Source organism: Phyllobates terribilis, unplaced genomic scaffold, assembly GCF_046119375.1.
Source record: "Phyllobates terribilis strain yellow unplaced genomic scaffold, ASM4611937v1 Scaffold_8__6_contigs__length_399053987, whole genome shotgun sequence".
Classification (NCBI taxonomy): Eukaryota; Metazoa; Chordata; class Amphibia; order Anura; family Dendrobatidae; genus Phyllobates; species Phyllobates terribilis.
The window spans coordinates 348,553,297-348,574,446 of record NW_027362768.1 but is presented as its reverse complement, the minus strand read 5'-3'; the positions used below and the strand labels follow the sequence as shown (position 1 = coordinate 348,574,446).

General features: G+C 45.3%; 16 non-coding genes across 16 annotated transcripts; all 16 read right to left on the bottom strand.

The window, feature by feature from the left end:
* Nucleotides 1-344: 344 nt before the first annotated feature.
* LOC141159126 (U2 spliceosomal RNA) lies at nt 345-535 on the bottom strand. Its single transcript, XR_012249140.1, has one exon. It is a non-coding gene; the product is annotated as a U2 spliceosomal RNA (small nuclear RNA).
* Nucleotides 536-1,654: 1,119 nt separating this feature from the next.
* LOC141159125 (U2 spliceosomal RNA) lies at nt 1,655-1,845 on the bottom strand. Its single transcript, XR_012249139.1, has one exon. It is a non-coding gene; the product is annotated as a U2 spliceosomal RNA (small nuclear RNA).
* A 1,119-nt stretch (nt 1,846-2,964) lies between these two features.
* Nucleotides 2,965-3,155, bottom strand: LOC141159124 (U2 spliceosomal RNA). The gene has a single exon (XR_012249138.1). It is a non-coding gene; the product is annotated as a U2 spliceosomal RNA (small nuclear RNA).
* Nucleotides 3,156-4,277: 1,122 nt separating this feature from the next.
* LOC141159123 (U2 spliceosomal RNA) lies at nt 4,278-4,468 on the bottom strand. The gene has a single exon (XR_012249137.1). It is a non-coding gene; the product is annotated as a U2 spliceosomal RNA (small nuclear RNA).
* Nucleotides 4,469-5,587: 1,119 nt separating this feature from the next.
* On the bottom strand, nt 5,588-5,778 carry LOC141159122 (U2 spliceosomal RNA). The gene has a single exon (XR_012249136.1). It is a non-coding gene; the product is annotated as a U2 spliceosomal RNA (small nuclear RNA).
* Nucleotides 5,779-6,896: 1,118 nt separating this feature from the next.
* LOC141159120 (U2 spliceosomal RNA) lies at nt 6,897-7,087 on the bottom strand. Its single transcript, XR_012249134.1, has one exon. It is a non-coding gene; the product is annotated as a U2 spliceosomal RNA (small nuclear RNA).
* Nucleotides 7,088-8,206: 1,119 nt separating this feature from the next.
* On the bottom strand, nt 8,207-8,397 carry LOC141159119 (U2 spliceosomal RNA). The gene has a single exon (XR_012249133.1). It is a non-coding gene; the product is annotated as a U2 spliceosomal RNA (small nuclear RNA).
* Nucleotides 8,398-9,512: 1,115 nt separating this feature from the next.
* LOC141159118 (U2 spliceosomal RNA) lies at nt 9,513-9,703 on the bottom strand. The gene has a single exon (XR_012249132.1). It is a non-coding gene; the product is annotated as a U2 spliceosomal RNA (small nuclear RNA).
* Nucleotides 9,704-10,819: 1,116 nt separating this feature from the next.
* Nucleotides 10,820-11,010, bottom strand: LOC141159117 (U2 spliceosomal RNA). The gene has a single exon (XR_012249131.1). It is a non-coding gene; the product is annotated as a U2 spliceosomal RNA (small nuclear RNA).
* Nucleotides 11,011-12,125: 1,115 nt separating this feature from the next.
* LOC141159116 (U2 spliceosomal RNA) lies at nt 12,126-12,316 on the bottom strand. Its single transcript, XR_012249130.1, has one exon. It is a non-coding gene; the product is annotated as a U2 spliceosomal RNA (small nuclear RNA).
* Nucleotides 12,317-13,434: 1,118 nt separating this feature from the next.
* LOC141159872 (U2 spliceosomal RNA) lies at nt 13,435-13,625 on the bottom strand. Its single transcript, XR_012249866.1, has one exon. It is a non-coding gene; the product is annotated as a U2 spliceosomal RNA (small nuclear RNA).
* A 1,117-nt stretch (nt 13,626-14,742) lies between these two features.
* On the bottom strand, nt 14,743-14,933 carry LOC141159115 (U2 spliceosomal RNA). The gene has a single exon (XR_012249129.1). It is a non-coding gene; the product is annotated as a U2 spliceosomal RNA (small nuclear RNA).
* Nucleotides 14,934-16,053: 1,120 nt separating this feature from the next.
* LOC141159443 (U2 spliceosomal RNA) lies at nt 16,054-16,244 on the bottom strand. The gene has a single exon (XR_012249450.1). It is a non-coding gene; the product is annotated as a U2 spliceosomal RNA (small nuclear RNA).
* Nucleotides 16,245-17,366: 1,122 nt separating this feature from the next.
* On the bottom strand, nt 17,367-17,557 carry LOC141159114 (U2 spliceosomal RNA). Its single transcript, XR_012249128.1, has one exon. It is a non-coding gene; the product is annotated as a U2 spliceosomal RNA (small nuclear RNA).
* Nucleotides 17,558-18,672: 1,115 nt separating this feature from the next.
* On the bottom strand, nt 18,673-18,863 carry LOC141159113 (U2 spliceosomal RNA). Its single transcript, XR_012249127.1, has one exon. It is a non-coding gene; the product is annotated as a U2 spliceosomal RNA (small nuclear RNA).
* A 1,119-nt stretch (nt 18,864-19,982) lies between these two features.
* LOC141159871 (U2 spliceosomal RNA) lies at nt 19,983-20,173 on the bottom strand. The gene has a single exon (XR_012249865.1). It is a non-coding gene; the product is annotated as a U2 spliceosomal RNA (small nuclear RNA).
* Nucleotides 20,174-21,150: the final 977 nt, after the last annotated feature.

Below are 21,150 nucleotides of genomic sequence, written 5' to 3'. Positions count from 1 at the left end.
ATATACTGAAAGGTCAATTATATTGTGCAGCTTATCTCACCACCTGTAGTTATTTAGGTGAAAGCTCCAAAATGCTTGCCTAATATGTCTGTTTATCCAAAAGGAAGTATAGAGGGAGAGCTAGATAGATAGCATTGCATTACATTACATGGTAATGCAATGCACAGTTGCTGAAGTTGAACCAAAATGAGCTTGTCATCTGGCTTCTGCAACTTTTAACATGAAAAATCCAATGAGGAGAAGAAAAGCAAAGCCAAAGAGTCCATCCCAAAATCCGACAAACAAGCCAAATGAACAAAAAGCATTGAATTCAATTCTTTCTGATTTTAGAAACTGCATTAAAGAAGGGGTGCACCGGTCCTGGAGATACTGCAATACCAGGTCAATGCGTGGAGTGGACAGAGCAAGCTCTTTTTCCATCTCCCTGTTCTAAAAATCCATTTAATATATGGTCCCCAGATAGGGGACGTATCAGATATTAAACTGATAAGAACAGATACTACACTTGATCTTAGCCAAAAGGCCGAGAAGCGATAACCAGAATTGGTTTCCGACTACGGTGCCACCCAAGGATTCTGAAAAGTCCATTTGTGGAGATGGCCACCTGGACTCCCGTTAAGAAGACATGCTGTCAACCTCTAGATCCCTCACATGCCTGCACTTTTCGGCTTGCTGCTGCTGCAATCCACGCGTTTTAGATCTGCATAACTCCACCTCTTTTAGCACAGTACCCTCAACCCCCGGCTGTTCCCACCCGCCTCAACACCGTTGGAAGGGAGGAGAACCAATTAAGGCGGGGGGGGGGGTGGAACGAGCAGCTGTCTACCCTTAGCAGGAGGGTTGCTGATTAATTACCTCTCCTGCTGCTGCTGCTGCTGCTGGCTGTCCAGCAGCAGACTGAAGGTGGCTGCTGCTGTGCGCAGGTATATAAAGGCTCAGAGCCTATTATGACACGCGCAGCCAGCGTTCCATTGCCACATTCCGTCTACTGCAGGCGGGATACCTGGATGGCTGAATGTCACTGAGAAGCTCACAGAGACCGCCATAAGCAACAGTTTAAAAGAATGCCACAGACTAATCAACCAAACTTTTTGGGTTGGTTTCTCTTTTATAGTCTGCAGGCATTAAATGAAAGAAGTCAGTGTTCCAGCAGAGGGAGACAACGTTTCAGAAAAGGCATTGTAGCAAACCAAAAAAGAAATTTTAAGCGCAGCAGAGTAACCAGCTCACATACCTGTTAGCTCAGGTGAGTTTAAAAGGCTGCTGTTGATAACAAGGGCATTTGCTAAATAGATGGTGTGTGTGCAACAATATACTGAAAGGTCAATTATATTGTGCAGCTTATCTCACCACCTGTAGTTATTTAGGTGAAAGCTCCAAAATGCTTGCCTAATATGTCTGTTTATCCAAAAGGAAGTATAGAGGGAGAGCTAGATAGATAGCATTGCATTACATTACATGGCAATGCAATGCACAGTTGCTGAAGTTGAACCAAAATGAGCTTGTCATCTGGCTTCTGCAACTTTTAACATGAAAAATCCAATGAGGAGAAGAAAAGCAAAGCCAAAGAGTCCATCCCAAAATCCGACAAACAAGCCAAATGAACAAAAAGCATTGAATTCAATTCTTTCTGATTTTAGAAACTGCATTAAAGAAGGGGTGCACCGGTCCTGGAGATACTGCAATACCAGGTCAATGCGTGGAGTGGACAGAGCAAGCTCTTTTTCCATCTCCCTGTTCTAAAAATCCATTTAATATATGGTCCCCAGATAGGGGACGTATCAGATATTAAACTGATAAGAACAGATACTACACTTGATCTTAGCCAAAAGGCCGAGAAGCGATAACCAGAATTGGTTTCCGACTACGGTGCCACCCAAGGATTCTGAAAAGTCCATTTGTGGAGATGGCCACCTGGACTCCCGTTAAGAAGACATGCTGTCAACCTCTAGATCCCTCACATGCCTGCACTTTTCGGCTTGCTGCTGCTGCAATCCACGCGTTTTAGATCTGCATAACTCCACCTCTTTTAGTACAGTACCCTCAACCCCCGGCTGTTCCCACCCGCCTCAACACCGTTGGAAGGGAGGAGAACCAATTAAGGCGGGGGGGGGGGTGGAACGAGCAGCTGTCTACCCTTAGCAGGAGGGTTGCTGATTAATTACCTCTCCTGCTGCTGCTGCTGCTGCTGGCTGTCCAGCAGCAGACTGAAGGTGGCTGCTGCTGTGCGCAGGTATATAAAGGCTCAGAGCCTATTATGACACGCGCAGCCAGCGTTCCATTGCCACATTCCGTCTACTGCAGGCGGGATACCTGGATGGCTGAATGTCACTGAGAAGCTCACAGAGACCGCCATAAGCAACAGTTTAAAAGAATGCCACAGACTAATCAACCAAACTTTTTGGGTTGGTTTCTCTTTTATAGTCTGCAGGCATTAAATGAAAGAAGTCAGTGTTCCAGCAGAGGGAGACAACGTTTCAGAAAAGGCATTGTAGCAAACCAAAAAAGAAATTTTAAGCGCAGCAGAGTAACCAGCTCACATACCTGTTAGCTCAGGTGAGTTTAAAAGGCTGCTGTTGATAACAAGGGCATTTGCTAAATAGATGGTGTGTGTGCAACAATATACTGAAAGGTCAATTATATTGTGCAGCTTATCTCACCACCTGTAGTTATTTAGGTGAAAGCTCCAAAATGCTTGCCTAATATGTCTGTTTATCCAAAAGGAAGTATAGAGGGAGAGCTAGATAGATAGCATTGCATTACATTACATGGCAATGCAATGCACAGTTGCTGAAGTTGAACCAAAATGAGCTTGTCATCTGGCTTCTGCAACTTTTAACATGAAAAATCCAATGAGGAGAAGAAAAGCAAAGCCAAAGAGTCCATCCCAAAATCCGACAAACAAGCCAAATGAACAAAAAGCATTGAATTCAATTCTTTCTGATTTTAGAAACTGCATTAAAGAAGGGGTGCACCGGTCCTGGAGATACTGCAATACCAGGTCAATGCGTGGAGTGGACAGAGCAAGCTCTTTTTCCATCTCCCTGTTCTAAAAATCCATTTAATATATGGTCCCCAGATAGGGGACGTATCAGATATTAAACTGATAAGAACAGATACTACACTTGATCTTAGCCAAAAGGCCGAGAAGCGATAACCAGAATTGGTTTCCGACTACGGTGCCACCCAAGGATTCTGAAAAGTCCATTTGTGGAGATGGCCACCTGGACTCCCGTTAAGAAGACATGCTGTCAACCTCTAGATCCCTCACATGCCTGCACTTTTCGGCTTGCTGCTGCTGCAATCCACGCGTTTTAGATCTGCATAACTCCACCTCTTTTAGCACAGTACCCTCAACCCCCGGCTGTTCCCACCCGCCTCAACACCGTTGGAAGGGAGGAGAACCAATTAAGGCGGGGGGGGGGGGGGTGGAACGAGCAGCTGTCTACCCTTAGCAGGAGGGTTGCTGATTAATTACCTCTCCTGCTGCTGCTGCTGCTGCTGGCTGTCCAGCAGCAGACTGAAGGTGGCTGCTGCTGTGCGCAGGTATATAAAGGCTCAGAGCCTATTATGACACGCGCAGCCAGCGTTCCATTGCCACATTCCGTCTACTGCAGGCGGGATACCTGGATGGCTGAATGTCACTGAGAAGCTCACAGAGACCGCCATAAGCAACAGTTTAAAAGAATGCCACAGACTAATCAACCAAACTTTTTGGGTTGGTTTCTCTTTTATAGTCTGCAGGCATTAAATGAAAGAAGTCAGTGTTCCAGCAGAGGGAGACAACGTTTCAGAAAAGGCATTGTAGCAAACCAAAAAAGAAATTTTAAGCGCAGCAGAGTAACCAGCTCACATACCTGTTAGCTCAGGTGAGTTTAAAAGGCTGCTGTTGATAACAAGGGCATTTGCTAAATAGATGGTGTGTGTGCAACAATATACTGAAAGGTCAATTATATTGTGCAGCTTATCTCACCACCTGTAGTTATTTAGGTGAAAGCTCCAAAATGCTTGCCTAATATGTCTGTTTATCCAAAAGGAAGTATAGAGGGAGAGCTAGATAGATAGCATTGCATTACATTACATGGCAATGCAATGCACAGTTGCTGAAGTTGAACCAAAATGAGCTTGTCATCTGGCTTCTGCAACTTTTAACATGAAAAATCCAATGAGGAGAAGAAAAGCAAAGCCAAAGAGTCCATCCCAAAATCCGACAAACAAGCCAAATGAACAAAAAGCATTGAATTCAATTCTTTCTGATTTTAGAAACTGCATTAAAGAAGGGGTGCACCGGTCCTGGAGATACTGCAATACCAGGTCAATGCGTGGAGTGGACAGAGCAAGCTCTTTTTCCATCTCCCTGTTCTAAAAATCCATTTAATATATGGTCCCCAGATAGGGGACGTATCAGATATTAAACTGATAAGAACAGATACTACACTTGATCTTAGCCAAAAGGCCGAGAAGCGATAACCAGAATTGGTTTCCGACTACGGTGCCACCCAAGGATTCTGAAAAGTCCATTTGTGGAGATGGCCACCTGGACTCCCGTTAAGAAGACATGCTGTCAACCTCTAGATCCCTCACATGCCTGCACTTTTCGGCTTGCTGCTGCTGCAATCCACGCGTTTTAGATCTGCATAACTCCACCTCTTTTAGCACAGTACCCTCAACCCCCGGCTGTTCCCACCCGCCTCAACACCGTTGGAAGGGAGGAGAACCAATTAAGGCGGGGGGGGGGGTGGAACGAGCAGCTGTCTACCCTTAGCAGGAGGGTTGCTGATTAATTACCTCTCCTGCTGCTGCTGCTGCTGCTGGCTGTCCAGCAGCAGACTGAAGGTGGCTGCTGCTGTGCGCAGGTATATAAAGGCTCAGAGCCTATTATGACACGCGCAGCCAGCGTTCCATTGCCACATTCCGTCTACTGCAGGCGGGATACCTGGATGGCTGAATGTCACTGAGAAGCTCACAGAGACCGCCATAAGCAACAGTTTAAAAGAATGCCACAGACTAATCAACCAAACTTTTTGGGTTGGTTTCTCTTTTATAGTCTGCAGGCATTAAATGAAAGAAGTCAGTGTTCCAGCAGAGGGAGACAACGTTTCAGAAAAGGCATTGTAGCAAACCAAAAAAGAAATTTTAAGCGCAGCAGAGTAACCAGCTCACATACCTGTTAGCTCAGGTGAGTTTAAAAGGCTGCTGTTGATAACAAGGGCATTTGCTAAATAGATGGTGTGTGTGCAACAATATACTGAAAGGTCAATTATATTGTGCAGCTTATCTCACCACCTGTAGTTATTTAGGTGAAAGCTCCAAAATGCTTGCCTAATATGTCTGTTTATCCAAAAGGAAGTATAGAGGGAGAGCTAGATAGATAGCATTGCATTACATTACATGGCAATGCAATGCACAGTTGCTGAAGTTGAACCAAAATGAGCTTGTCATCTGGCTTCTGCAGCTTTTAACATGAAAAATCCAATGAGGAGAAGAAAAGCAAAGCCAAAGAGTCCATCCCAAAATCCGACAAACAAGCCAAATGAACAAAAAGCATTGAATTCAATTCTTTCTGATTTTAGAAACTGCATTAAAGAAGGGGTGCACCGGTCCTGGAGATACTGCAATACCAGGTCAATGCGTGGAGTGGACAGAGCAAGCTCTTTTTCCATCTCCCTGTTCTAAAAATCCATTTAATATATGGTCCCCAGATAGGGGACGTATCAGATATTAAACTGATAAGAACAGATACTACACTTGATCTTAGCCAAAAGGCCGAGAAGCGATAACCAGAATTGGTTTCCGATTACGGTGCCACCCAAGGATTCTGAAAAGTCCATTTGTGGAGATGGCCACCTGGACTCCCGTTAAGAAGACATGCTGTCAACCTCTAGATCCCTCACATGCCTGCACTTTTCGGCTTGCTGCTGCTGCAATCCACGCGTTTTAGATCTGCATAACTCCACCTCTTTTAGCACAGTACCCTCAACCCCCGGCTGTTCCCACCCGCCTCAACACCGTTGGAAGGGAGGAGAACCAATTAAGGCGGGGGGGGGGTGGAACGAGCAGCTGTCTACCCTTAGCAGGAGGGTTGCTGATTAATTACCTCTCCTGCTGCTGCTGCTGCTGCTGGCTGTCCAGCAGCAGACTGAAGGTGGCTGCTGCTGTGCGCAGGTATATAAAGGCTCAGAGCCTATTATGACACGCGCAGCCAGCGTTCCATTGCCACATTCCGTCTACTGCAGGCGGGATACCTGGATGGCTGAATGTCACTGAGAAGCTCACAGAGACCGCCATAAGCAACAGTTTAAAAGAATGCCACAGACTAATCAACCAAACTTTTTGGGTTGGGTTCTCTTTTATAGTCTGCAGGCATTAAATGAAAGAAGTCAGTGTTCCAGCAGAGGGAGACAACGTTTCAGAAAAGGCATTGTAGCAAACCAAAAAAGAAATTTTAAGCGCAGCAGAGTAACCAGCTCACATACCTGTTAGCTCAGGTGAGTTTAAAAGGCTGCTGTTGATAACAAGGGCATTTGCTAAATAGATGGTGTGTGTGCAACAATATACTGAAAGGTCAATTATATTGTGCAGCTTATCTCACCACCTGTAGTTATTTAGGTGAAAGCTCCAAAATGCTTGCCTAATATGTCTGTTTATCCAAAAGGAAGTATAGAGGGAGAGCTAGATAGATAGCATTGCATTACATTACATGGCAATGCAATGCACAGTTGCTGAAGTTGAACCAAAATGAGCTTGTCATCTGGCTTCTGCAACTTTTAACATGAAAAATCCAATGAGGAGAAGAAAAGCAAAGCCAAAGAGTCCATCCCAAAATCCGACAAACAAGCCAAATGAACAAAAAGCATTGAATTCAATTTTTTCTGATTTTAGAAACTGCATTAAAGAAGGGGTGCACCGGTCCTGGAGATACTGCAATACCAGGTCAATGCGTGGAGTGGACAGAGCAAGCTCTTTTTCCATCTCCCTGTTCTAAAAATCCATTTAATATATGGTCCCCAGATAGGGGACGTATCAGATATTAAACTGATAAGAACAGATACTACACTTGATCTTAGCCAAAAGGCCGAGAAGCGATAACCAGAATTGGTTTCCGACTACGGTGCCACCCAAGGATTCTGAAAAGTCCATTTGTGGAGATGGCCACCTGGACTCCCGTTAAGAAGACATGCTGTCAACCTCTAGATCCCTCACATGCCTGCACTTTTCGGCTTGCTGCTGCTGCAATGCACGCGTTTTAGATCTGCATAACTCCACCTCTTTTAGCACAGTACCCTCAACCCCCGGCTGTTCCCACCCGCCTCAACACCGTTGGAAGGGAGGAGAACCAATTAAGGCGGGGGGGGGGGTGGAACGAGCAGCTGTCTACCCTTAGCAGGAGGGTTGCTGATTAATTACCTCTCCTGCTGCTGCTGCTGCTGCTGGCTGTCCAGCAGCAGACTGAAGGTGGCTGCTGCTGTGCGCAGGTATATAAAGGCTCAGAGCCTATTATGACACGCGCAGCCAGCGTTCCATTGCCACATTCCGTCTACTGCAGGCGGGATACCTGGATGGCTGAATGTCACTGAGAAGCTCACAGAGACCGCCATAAGCAACAGTTTAAAAGAATGCCACAGACTAATCAACCAAACTTTTTGGGTTGGTTTCTCTTTTATAGTCTGCAGGCATTAAATGAAAGAAGTCAGTGTTCCAGCAGAGGGAGACAACGTTTCAGAAAAGGCATTGTAGCAAACCAAAAAAGAAATTTTAAGCGCAGCAGAGTAACCAGCTCACATACCTGTTAGCTCAGGTGAGTTTAAAAGGCTGCTGTTGATAACAAGGGCATTTACTAAATAGATGGTGTGTGTGCAACAATATACTGAAAGGTCAATTATATTGTGCAGCTTATCTCACCACCTGTAGTTATTTAGGTGAAAGCTCCAAAATGCTTGCCTAATATGTCTGTTTATCCAAAAGGAAGTATAGAGGGAGAGCTAGATAGATAGCATTGCATTACATTACATGGCAATGCAATGCACAGTTGCTGAAGTTGAACCAAAATGAGCTTGTCATCTGGCTTCTGCAACTTTTAACATGAAAAATCCAATGAGGAGAAGAAAAGCAAAGCCAAAGAGTCCATCCCAAAATCCGACAAACAAGCCAAATGAACAAAAAGCATTGAATTCAATTCTTTCTGATTTTAGAAACTGCATTAAAGAAGGGGTGCACCGGTCCTGGAGATACTGCAATACCAGGTCAATGCGTGGAGTGGACAGAGCAAGCTCTTTTTCCATCTCCCTGTTCTAAAAATCCATTTAATATATGGTCCCCAGATAGGGGACGTATCAGATATTAAACTGATAAGAACAGATACTACACTTGATCTTAGCCAAAAGGCCGAGAAGCGATAACCAGAATTGGTTTCCGACTACGGTGCCACCCAAGGATTCTGAAAAGTCCATTTGTGGAGATGGCCACCTGGACTCCCGTTAAGAAGACATGCTGTCAACCTCTAGATCCCTCACATGCCTGCACTTTTCGGCTTGCTGCTGCTGCAATCCACGCGTTTTAGATCTGCATAACTCCACCTCTTTTAGCACAGTACCCTCAACCCCCGGCTGTTCCCACCCGCCTCAACACCGTTGGAAGGGAGGAGAACCAATTAAGGCGGGGGGGGGGTGGAACGAGCAGCTGTCTACCCTTAGCAGGAGGGTTGCTGATTAATTACCTCTCCTGCTGCTGCTGCTGCTGGCTGTCCAGCAGCAGACTGAAGGTGGCTGCTGCTGTGCGCAGGTATATAAAGGCTCAGAGCCTATTATGACACGCGCAGCCAGCGTTCCATTGCCACATTCCGTCTACTGCAGGCGGGATACCTGGATGGCTGAATGTCACTGAGAAGCTCACAGAGACCGCCATAAGCAACAGTTTAAAAGAATGCCACAGACTAATCAACCAAACTTTTTGGGTTGGTTTCTCTTTTATAGTCTGCAGGCATTAAATGAAAGAAGTCAGTGTTCCAGCAGAGGGAGACAACGTTTCAGAAAAGGCATTGTAGCAAACCAAAAAAGAAATTTTAAGCGCAGCAGAGTAACCAGCTCACATACCTGTTAGCTCAGGTGAGTTTAAAAGGCTGCTGTTGATAACAAGGGCATTTACTAAATAGATGGTGTGTGTGCAACAATATACTGAAAGGTCAATTATATTGTGCAGCTTATCTCACCACCTGTAGTTATTTAGGTGAAAGCTCCAAAATGCTTGCCTAATATGTCTGTTTATCCAAAAGGAAGTATAGAGGGAGAGCTAGATAGATAGCATTGCATTACATTACATGGCAATGCAATGCACAGTTGCTGAAGTTGAACCAAAATGAGCTTGTCATCTGGCTTCTGCAACTTTTAACATGAAAAATCCAATGAGGAGAAGAAAAGCAAAGCCAAAGAGTCCATCCCAAAATCCGACAAACAAGCCAAATGAACAAAAAGCATTGAATTCAATTCTTTCTGATTTTAGAAACTGCATTAAAGAAGGGGTGCACCGGTCCTGGAGATACTGCAATACCAGGTCAATGCGTGGAGTGGACAGAGCAAGCTCTTTTTCCATCTCCCTGTTCTAAAAATCCATTTAATATATGGTCCCCAGATAGGGGACGTATCAGATATTAAACTGATAAGAACAGATACTACACTTGATCTTAGCCAAAAGGCCGAGAAGCGATAACCAGAATTGGTTTCCGACTACGGTGCCACCCAAGGATTCTGAAAAGTCCATTTGTGGAGATGGCCACCTGGACTCCCGTTAAGAAGACATGCTGTCAACCTCTAGATCCCTCACATGCCTGCACTTTTCGGCTTGCTGCTGCTGCAATCCACGCGTTTTAGATCTGCATAACTCCACCTCTTTTAGCACAGTACCCTCAACCCCCGGCTGTTCCCACCCGCCTCAACACCGTTGGAAGGGAGGAGAACCAATTAAGGCGGGGGGGGGGGTGGAACGAGCAGCTGTCTACCCTTAGCAGGAGGGTTGCTGATTAATTACCTCTCCTGCTGCTGCTGCTGCTGGCTGTCCAGCAGCAGACTGAAGGTGGCTGCTGCTGTGCGCAGGTATATAAAGGCTCAGAGCCTATTATGACACGCGCAGCCAGCGTTCCATTGCCACATTCCGTCTACTGCAGGCGGGATACCTGGATGGCTGAATGTCACTGAGAAGCTCACAGAGACCGCCATAAGCAACAGTTTAAAAGAATGCCACAGACTAATCAACCAAACTTTTTGGGTTGGTTTCTCTTTTATAGTCTGCAGGCATTAAATGAAAGAAGTCAGTGTTCCAGCAGAGGGAGACAACGTTTCAGAAAAGGCATTGTAGCAAACCAAAAAAGAAATTTTAAGCGCAGCAGAGTAACCAGCTCACATACCTGTTAGCTCAGGTGAGTTTAAAAGGCTGCTGTTGATAACAAGGGCATTTACTAAATAGATGGTGTGTGTGCAACAATATACTGAAAGGTCAATTATATTGTGCAGCTTATCTCACCACCTGTAGTTATTTAGGTGAAAGCTCCAAAATGCTTGCCTAATATGTCTGTTTATCCAAAAGGAAGTATAGAGGGAGAGCTAGATAGATAGCATTGCATTACATTACATGGCAATGCAATGCACAGTTGCTGAAGTTGAACCAAAATGAGCTTGTCATCTGGCTTCTGCAACTTTTAACATGAAAAATCCAATGAGGAGAAGAAAAGCAAAGCCAAAGAGTCCATCCCAAAATCCGACAAACAAGCCAAATGAACAAAAAGCATTGAATTCAATTCTTTCTGATTTTAGAAACTGCATTAAAGAAGGGGTGCACCGGTCCTGGAGATACTGCAATACCAGGTCAATGCGTGGAGTGGACAGAGCAAGCTCTTTTTCCATCTCCCTGTTCTAAAAATCCATTTAATATATGGTCCCCAGATAGGGGACGTATCAGATATTAAACTGATAAGAACAGATACTACACTTGATCTTAGCCAAAAGGCCGAGAAGCGATAACCAGAATTGGTTTCCGACTACGGTGCCACCCAAGGATTCTGAAAAGTCCATTTGTGGAGATGGCCACCTGGACTCCCGTTAAGAAGACATGCTGTCAACCTCTAGATCCCTCACATGCCTGCACTTTTCGGCTTGCTGCTGCTGCAATCCACGCGTTTTAGATCTGCATAACTCCACCTCTTTTAGCACAGTACCCTCAACCCCCGGCTGTTCCCACCCGCCTCAACACCGTTGGAAGGGAGGAGAACCAATTAAGGCGGGGGGGGGGTGGAACGAGCAGCTGTCTACCCTTAGCAGGAGGGTTGCTGATTAATTACCTCTCCTGCTGCTGCTGCTGCTGGCTGTCCAGCAGCAGACTGAAGGTGGCTGCTGCTGTGCGCAGGTATATAAAGGCTCAGAGCCTATTATGACACGCGCAGCCAGCGTTCCATTGCCACATTCCGTCTACTGCAGGCGGGATACCTGGATGGCTGAATGTCACTGAGAAGCTCACAGAGACCGCCATAAGCAACAGTTTAAAAGAATGCCACAGACTAATCAACCAAACTTTTTGGGTTGGTTTCTCTTTTATAGTCTGCAGGCATTAAATGAAAGAAGTCAGTGTTCCAGCAGAGGGAGACAACGTTTCAGAAAAGGCATTGTAGCAAACCAAAAAAGAAATTTTAAGCGCAGCAGAGTAACCAGCTCACATACCTGTTAGCTCAGGTGAGTTTAAAAGGCTGCTGTTGATAACAAGGGCATTTGCTAAATAGATGGTGTGTGTGCAACAATATACTGAAAGGTCAATTATATTGTGCAGCTTATCTCACCACCTGTAGTTATTTAGGTGAAAGCTCCAAAATGCTTGCCTAATATGTCTGTTTATCCAAAAGGAAGTATAGAGGGAGAGCTAGATAGATAGCATTGCATTACATTACATGGCAATGCAATGCACAGTTGCTGAAGTTGAACCAAAATGAGCTTGTCATCTGGCTTCTGCAACTTTTAACATGAAAAATCCAATGAGGAGAAGAAAAGCAAAGCCAAAGAGTCCATCCCAAAATCCGACAAACAAGCCAAATGAACAAAAAGCATTCAATTCAATTCTTTCTGATTTTAGAAACTGCATTAAAGAAGGGGTGCACCGGTCCTGGAGATACTGCAATACCAGGTCAATGCGTGGAGTGGACAGAGCAAGCTCTTTTTCCATCTCCCTGTTCTAAAAATCCATTTAATATATGGTCCCCAGATAGGGGACGTATCAGATATTAAACTGATAAGAACAGATACTACACTTGATCTTAGCCAAAAGGCCGAGAAGCGATAACCAGAATTGGTTTCCGACTACGGTGCCACCCAAGGATTCTGAAAAGTCCATTTGTGGAGATGGCCACCTGGACTCCCGTTAAGAAGACATGCTGTCAACCTCTAGATCCCTCACATGCCTGCACTTTTCGGCTTGCTGCTGCTGCAATCCACGCGTTTTAGATCTGCATAACTCCACCTCTTTTAGCACAGTACCCTCAACCCCCGGCTGTTCCCACCCGCCTCAACACCGTTGGAAGGGAGGAGAACCAATTAAGGCGGGGGGGGGGGGGTGGAACGAGCAGCTGTCTACCCTTAGCAGGAGGGTTGCTGATTAATTACCTCTCCTGCTGCTGCTGCTGCTGGCTGTCCAGCAGCAGACTGAAGGTGGCTGCTGCTGTGCGCAGGTATATAAAGGCTCAGAGCCTATTATGACACGCGCAGCCAGCGTTCCATTGCCACATTCCGTCTACTGCAGGCGGGATACCTGGATGGCTGAATGTCACTGAGAAGCTCACAGAGACCGCCATAAGCAACAGTTTAAAAGAATGCCACAGACTAATCAACCAAACTTTTTGGGTTGGTTTCTCTTTTATAGTCTGCAGGCATTAAATGAAAGAAGTCAGTGTTCCAGCAGAGGGAGACAACGTTTCAGAAAAGGCATTGTAGCAAACCAAAAAAGAAATTTTAAGCGCAGCAGAGTAACCAGCTCACATACCTGTTAGCTCAGGTGAGTTTAAAAGGCTGCTGTTGATAACAAGGGCATTTGCTAAATAGATGGTGTGTGTGCAACAATATACTGAAAGGTCAATTATATTGTGCAGCTTATCTCACCACCTGTAGTTATTTAGGTGAAAGCTCCAAAATGCTTGCCTAATATGTCTGTTTATCCAAAAGGAAGTATAGAGGGAGAGCTAGATAGATAGCATTGCATTACATTACATGGCAATGCAATGCACAGTTGCTGAAGTTGAACCAAAATGAGCTTGTCATCTGGCTTCTGCAACTTTTAACATGAAAAATCCAATGAGGAGAAGAAAAGCAAAGCCAAAGAGTCCATCCCAAAATCCGACAAACAAGCCAAATGAACAAAAAGCATTGAATTCAATTCTTTCTGATTTTAGAAACTGCATTAAAGAAGGGGTGCACCGGTCCTGGAGATACTGCAATACCAGGTCAATGCGTGGAGTGGACAGAGCAAGCTCTTTTTCCATCTCCCTGTTCTAAAAATCCATTTAATATATGGTCCCCAGATAGGGGACGTATCAGATATTAAACTGGTAAGAACAGATACTACACTTGATCTTAGCCAAAAGGCCGAGAAGCGATAACCAGAATTGGTTTCCGACTACGGTGCCACCCAAGGATTCTGAAAAGTCCATTTGTGGAGATGGCCACCTGGACTCCCGTTAAGAAGACATGCTGTCAACCTCTAGATCCCTCACATGCCTGCACTTTTCGGCTTGCTGCTGCTGCAATCCACGCGTTTTAGATCTGCATAACTCCACCTCTTTTAGCACAGTACCCTCAACCCCCGGCTGTTCCCACCCGCCTCAACACCGTTGGAAGGGAGGAGAACCAATTAAGGCGGGGGGGGGGGGTGGAACGAGCAGCTGTCTACCCTTAGCAGGAGGGTTGCTGATTAATTACCTCTCCTGCTGCTGCTGCTGCTGGCTGTCCAGCAGCAGACTGAAGGTGGCTGCTGCTGTGCGCAGGTATATAAAGGCTCAGAGCCTATTATGACACGCGCAGCCAGCGTTCCATTGCCACATTCCGTCTACTGCAGGCGGGATACCTGGATGGCTGAATGTCACTGAGAAGCTCACAGAGACCGCCATAAGCAACAGTTTAAAAGAATGCCACAGACTAATCAACCAAACTTTTTGGGTTGGTTTCTCTTTTATAGTCTGCAGGCATTAAATGAAAGAAGTCAGTGTTCCAGCAGAGGGAGACAACGTTTCAGAAAAGGCATTGTAGCAAACCAAAAAAGAAATTTTAAGCGCAGCAGAGTAACCAGCTCACATACCTGTTAGCTCAGGTGAGTTTAAAAGGCTGCTGTTGATAACAAGGGCATTTGCTAAATAGATGGTGTGTGTGCAACAATATACTGAAAGGTCAATTATATTGTGCAGCTTATCTCACCACCTGTAGTTATTTAGGTGAAAGCTCCAAAATGCTTGCCTAATATGTCTGTTTATCCAAAAGGAAGTATAGAGGGAGAGCTAGATAGATAGCATTGCATTACATTACATGGCAATGCAATGCACAGTTGCTGAAGTTGAACCAAAATGAGCTTGTCATCTGGCTTCTGCAACTTTTAACATGAAAAATCCAATGAGGAGAAGAAAAGCAAAGCCAAAGAGTCCATCCCAAAATCCGACAAACAAGCCAAATGAACAAAAAGCATTGAATTCAATTCTTTCTGATTTTAGAAACTGCATTAAAGAAGGGGTGCACCGGTCCTGGAGATACTGCAATACCAGGTCAATGCGTGGAGTGGACAGAGCAAGCTCTTTTTCCATCTCCCTGTTCTAAAAATCCATTTAATATATGGTCCCCAGATAGGGGACGTATCAGATATTAAACTGATAAGAACAGATACTACACTTGATCTTAGCCAAAAGGCCGAGAAGCGATAACCAGAATTGGTTTCCGACTACGGTGCCACCCAAGGATTCTGAAAAGTCCATTTGTGGAGATGGCCACCTGGACTCCCGTTAAGAAGACATGCTGTCAACCTCTAGATCCCTCACATGCCTGCACTTTTCGGCTTGCTGCTGCTGCAATCCACGCGTTTTAGATCTGCATAACTCCACCTCTTTTAGCACAGTACCCTCAACCCCCGGCTGTTCCCACCCGCCTCAACACCATTGGAAGGGAGGAGAACCAATTAAGGCGGGGGGGGGGGGTGGAACGAGCAGCTGTCTACCCTTAGCAGGAGGGTTGCTGATTAATTACCTCTCCGGCTGCTGCTGCTGCTGCTGGCTGTCCAGCAGCAGACTGAAGGTGGCTGCTGCTGTGCGCAGGTATATAAAGGCTCAGAGCCTATTATGACACGCGCAGCCAGCGTTCCATTGCCACATTCCGTCTACTGCAGGCGGGATACCTGGATGGCTGAATGTCACTGAGAAGCTCACAGAGACCGCCATAAGCAACAGTTTAAAAGAATGCCACAGACTAATCAACCAAACTTTTTGGGTTGGTTTCTCTTTTATAGTCTGCAGGCATTAAATGAAAGAAGTCAGTGTTCCAGCAGAGGGAGACAACGTTTCAGAAAAGGCATTGTAGCAAACCAAAAAAGAAATTTTAAGCGCAGCAGAGTAACCAGCTCACATACCTGTTAGCTCAGGTGAGTTTAAAAGGCTGCTGTTGATAACAAGGGCATTTGCTAAATAGATGGTGTGTGTGCAACAATATACTGAAAGGTCAATTATATTGTGCAGCTTATCTCACCACCTGTAGTTATTTAGGTGAAAGCTCCAAAATGCTTGCCTAATATGTCTGTTTATCCAAAAGGAAGTATAGAGGGAGAGCTAGATAGATAGCATTGCATTACATTACATGGCAATGCAATGCACAGTTGCTGAAGTTGAACCAAAATGAGCTTGTCATCTGGCTTCTGCAACTTTTAACATGAAAAATCCAATGAGGAGAAGAAAAGCAAAGCCAAAGAGTCCATCCCAAAATCCGACAAACAAGCCAAATGAACAAAAAGCATTGAATTCAATTCTTTCTGATTTTAGAAACTGCATTAAAGAAGGGGTGCATCGGTCCTGGAGATACTGCAATACCAGGTCAATGCGTGGAGTGGACAGAGCAAGCTCTTTTTCCATCTCCCTGTTCTAAAAATCCATTTAATATATGGTCCCCAGATAGGGGACGTATCAGATATTAAACTGATAAGAACAGATACTACACTTGATCTTAGCCAAAAGGCCGAGAAGCGATAACCAGAATTGGTTTCCGACTACGGTGCCACCCAAGGATTCTGAAAAGTCCATTTGTGGAGATGGCCACCTGGACTCCCGTTAAGAAGACATGCTGTCAACCTCTAGATCCCTCACATGCCTGCACTTTTCGGCTTGCTGCTGCTGCAATCCACGCGTTTTAGATCTGCATAACTCCACCTCTTTTAGCACAGTACCCTCAACCCCCGGCTGTTCCCACCCGCCTCAACACCGTTGGAAGGGAGGAGAACCAATTAAGGCGGGGGGGGGGGGGGTGGAACGAGCAGCTGTCTACCCTTAGCAGGAGGGTTGCTGATTAATTACCTCTCCTGCTGCTGCTGCTGCTGCTGGCTGTCCAGCAGCAGACTGAAGGTGGCTGCTGCTGTGCGCAGGTATATAAAGGCTCAGAGCCTATTATGACACGCGCAGCCAGCGTTCCATTGCCACATTCCGTCTACTGCAGGCGGGATACCTGGATGGCTGAATGTCACTGAGAAGCTCACAGAGACCGCCATAAGCAACAGTTTAAAAGAATGCCACAGACTAATCAACCAAACTTTTTGGGTTGGTTTCTCTTTTATAGTCTGCAGGCATTAAATGAAAGAAGTCAGTGTTCCAGCAGAGGGAGACAACGTTTCAGAAAAGGCATTGTAGCAAACCAAAAAAGAAATTTTAAGCGCAGCAGAGTAACCAGCTCACATACCTGTTAGCTCAGGTGAGTTTAAAAGGCTGCTGTTGATAACAAGGGCATTTGCTAAATAGATGGTGTGTGTGCAACAATATACTGAAAGGTCAATTATATTGTGCAGCTTATCTCACCACCTGTAGTTATTTAGGTGAAAGCTCCAAAATGCTTGCCTAATATGTCTGTTTATCCAAAAGGAAGTATAGAGGGAGAGCTAGATAGATAGCATTGCATTACATTACATGGCAATGCAATGCACAGTTGCTGAAGTTGAACCAAAATGAGCTTGTCATCTGGCTTCTGCAACTTTTAACATGAAAAATCCAATGAGGAGAAGAAAAGCAAAGCCAAAGAGTCCATCCCAAAATCCGACAAACAAGCCAAATGAACAAAAAGCATTGAATTCAATTCTTTCTGATTTTAGAAACTGCATTAAAGAAGGGGTGCACCGGTCCTGGAGATACTGCAATACCAGGTCAATGCGTGGAGTGGACAGAGCAAGCTCTTTTTCCATCTCCCTGTTCTAAAAATCCATTTAATATATGGTCCCCAGATAGGGGACGTATCAGATATTAAACTGATAAGAACAGATACTACACTTGATCTTAGCCAAAAGGCCGAGAAGCGATAACCAGAATTGGTTTCCGACTACGGTGCCACCCAAGGATTCTGAAAAGTCCATTTGTGGAGATGGCCACCTGGACTCCCGTTAAGAAGACATGCTGTCAACCTCTAGATCCCTCACATGCCTGCACTTTTCGGCTTGCTGCTGCTGCAATCCACGCGTTTTAGATCTGCATAACTCCACCTCTTTTAGCACAGTACCCTCAACCCCCGGCTGTTCCCACCCGCCTCAACACCGTTGGAAGGGAGGAGAACCAATTAAGGCGGGGGGGGGGTGGAACGAGCAGCTGTCTACCCTTAGCAGGAGGGTTGCTGATTAATTACCTCTCCTGCTGCTGCTGCTGCTGGCTGTCCAGCAGCAGACTGAAGGTGGCTGCTGCTGTGCGCAGGTATATAAAGGCTCAGAGCCTATTATGACACGCGCAGCCAGCGTTCCATTGCCACATTCCGTCTACTGCAGGCGGGATACCTGGATGGCTGAATGTCACTGAGAAGCTCACAGAGACCGCCATAAGCAACAGTTTAAAAGAATGCCACAGACTAATCAACCAAACTTTTTGGGTTGGTTTCTCTTTTATAGTCTGCAGGCATTAAATGAAAGAAGTCAGTGTTCCAGCAGAGGGAGACAACGTTTCAGAAAAGGCATTGTAGCAAACCAAAAAAGAAATTTTAAGCGCAGCAGAGTAACCAGCTCACATACCTGTTAGCTCAGGTGAGTTTAAAAGGCTGCTGTTGATAACAAGGGCATTTGCTAAATAGATGGTGTGTGTGCAACAATATACTGAAAGGTCAATTATATTGTGCAGCTTATCTCACCACCTGTAGTTATTTAGGTGAAAGCTCCAAAATGCTTGCCTAATATGTCTGTTTATCCAAAAGGAAGTATAGAGGGAGAGCTAGATAGATAGCATTGCATTACATTACATGGCAATGCAATGCACAGTTGCTGAAGTTGAACCAAAATGAGCTTGTCATCTGGCTTCTGCAACTTTTAACATGAAAAATCCAATGAGGAGAAGAAAAGCAAAGCCAAAGAGTCCATCCCAAAATCCGACAAACAAGCCAAATGAACAAAAAGCATTCAATTCAATTCTTTCTGATTTTAGAAACTGCATTAAAGAAGGGGTGCACCGGTCCTGGAGATACTGCAATACCAGGTCAATGCGTGGAGTGGACAGAGCAAGCTCTTTTTCCATCTCCCTGTTCTAAAAATCCATTTAATATATGGTCCCCAGATAGGGGACGTATCAGATATTAAACTGATAAGAACAGATACTACACTTGATCTTAGCCAAAAGGCCGAGAAGCGATAACCAGAATTGGTTTCCGACTACGGTGCCACCCAAGGATTCTGAAAAGTCCATTTGTGGAGATGGCCACCTGGACTCCCGTTAAGAAGACATGCTGTCAACCTCTAGATCCCTCACATGCCTGCACTTTTCGGCTTGCTGCTGCTGCAATCCACGCGTTTTAGATCTGCATAACTCCACCTCTTTTAGCACAGTACCCTCAACCCCCGGCTGTTCCCACCCGCCTCAACACCGTTGGAAGGGAGGAGAACCAATTAAGGCGGGGGGGGGGGGGGTGGAACGAGCAGCTGTCTACCCTTAGCAGGAGGGTTGCTGATTAATTACCTCTCCTGCTGCTGCTGCTGCTGGCTGTCCAGCAGCAGACTGAAGGTGGCTGCTGCTGTGCGCAGGTATATAAAGGCTCAGAGCCTATTATGACACGCGCAGCCAGCGTTCCATTGCCACATTCCGTCTACTGCAGGCGGGATACCTGGATGGCTGAATGTCACTGAGAAGCTCACAGAGACCGCCATAAGCAACAGTTTAAAAGAATGCCACAGACTAATCAACCAAACTTTTTGGGTTGGTTTCTCTTTTATAGTCTGCAGGCATTAAATGAAAGAAGTCAGTGTTCCAGCAGAGGGAGACAACGTTTCAGAAAAGGCATTGTAGCAAACCAAAAAAGAAATTTTAAGCGCAGCAGAGTAACCAGCTCACATACCTGTTAGCTCAGGTGAGTTTAAAAGGCTGCTGTTGATAACAAGGGCATTTGCTAAATAGATGGTGTGTGTGCAACAATATACTGAAAGGTCAATTATATTGTGCAGCTTATCTCACCACCTGTAGTTATTTAGGTGAAAGCTCCAAAATGCTTGCCTAATATGTCTGTTTATCCAAAAGGAAGTATAGAGGGAGAGCTAGATAGATAGCATTGCATTACATTACATGGCAATGCAATGCACAGTTGCTGAAGTTGAACCAAAATGAGCTTGTCATCTGGCTTCTGCAACTTTTAACATGAAAAATCCAATGAGGAGAAGAAAAGCAAAGCCAAAGAGTCCATCCCAAAATCCGACAAACAAGCCAAATGAACAAAAAGCATTGAATTCAATTCTTTCTGATTTTAGAAACTGCATTAAAGAAGGGGTGCACCGGTCCTGGAGATACTGCAATACCAGGTCAATGCGTGGAGTGGACAGAGCAAGCTCTTTTTCCATCTCCCTGTTCTAAAAATCCATTTAATATATGGTCCCCAGATAGGGGACGTATCAGATATTAAACTGGTAAGAACAGATACTACACTTGATCTTAGCCAAAAGGCCGAGAAGCGATAACCAGAATTGGTTTCCGACTACGGTGCCACCCAAGGATTCTGAAAAGTCCATTTGTGGAGATGGCCACCTGGACTCCCGTTAAGAAGACATGCTGTCAACCTCTAGATCCCTCACATGCCTGCACTTTTCGGCTTGCTGCTGCTGCAATCCACGCGTTTTAGATCTGCATAACTCCACCTCTTTTAGCACAGTACCCTCAACCCCCGGCTGTTCCCACCCGCCTCAACACCGTTGGAAGGGAGGAGAACCAATTAAGGCGGGGGGGGGGGGTGGAACGAGCAGCTGTCTACCCTTAGCAGGAGGGTTGCTGATTAATTACCTCTCCTGCTGCTGCTGCTGCTGGCTGTCCAGCAGCAGACTGAAGGTGGCTGCTGCTGTGCGCAGGTATATAAAGGCTCAGAGCCTATTATGACACGCGCAGCCAGCGTTCCATTGCCACATTCCGTCTACTGCAGGCGGGATACCTGGATGGCTGAATGTCACTGAGAAGCTCACAGAGACCGCCATAAGCAACAGTTTAAAAGAATGCCACAGACTAATCAACCAAACTTTTTGGGTTGGTTTCTCTTTTATAGTCTGCAGGCATTAAATGAAAGAAGTCAGTGTTCCAGCAGAGGGAGACAACGTTTCAGAAAAGGCATTGTAGCAAACCAAAAAAGAAATTTTAAGCGCAGCAGAGTAACCAGCTCACATACCTGTTAGCTCAGGTGAGTTTAAAAGGCTGCTGTTGATAACAAGGGCATTTGCTAAATAGATGGTGTGTGTGCAACAATATACTGAAAGGTCAATTATATTGTGCAGCTTATCTCACCACCTGTAGTTATTTAGGTGAAAGCTCCAAAATGCTTGCCTAATATGTCTGTTTATCCAAAAGGAAGTATAGAGGGAGAGCTAGATAGATAGCATTGCATTACATTACATGGCAATGCAATGCACAGTTGCTGAAGTTGAACCAAAATGAGCTTGTCATCTGGC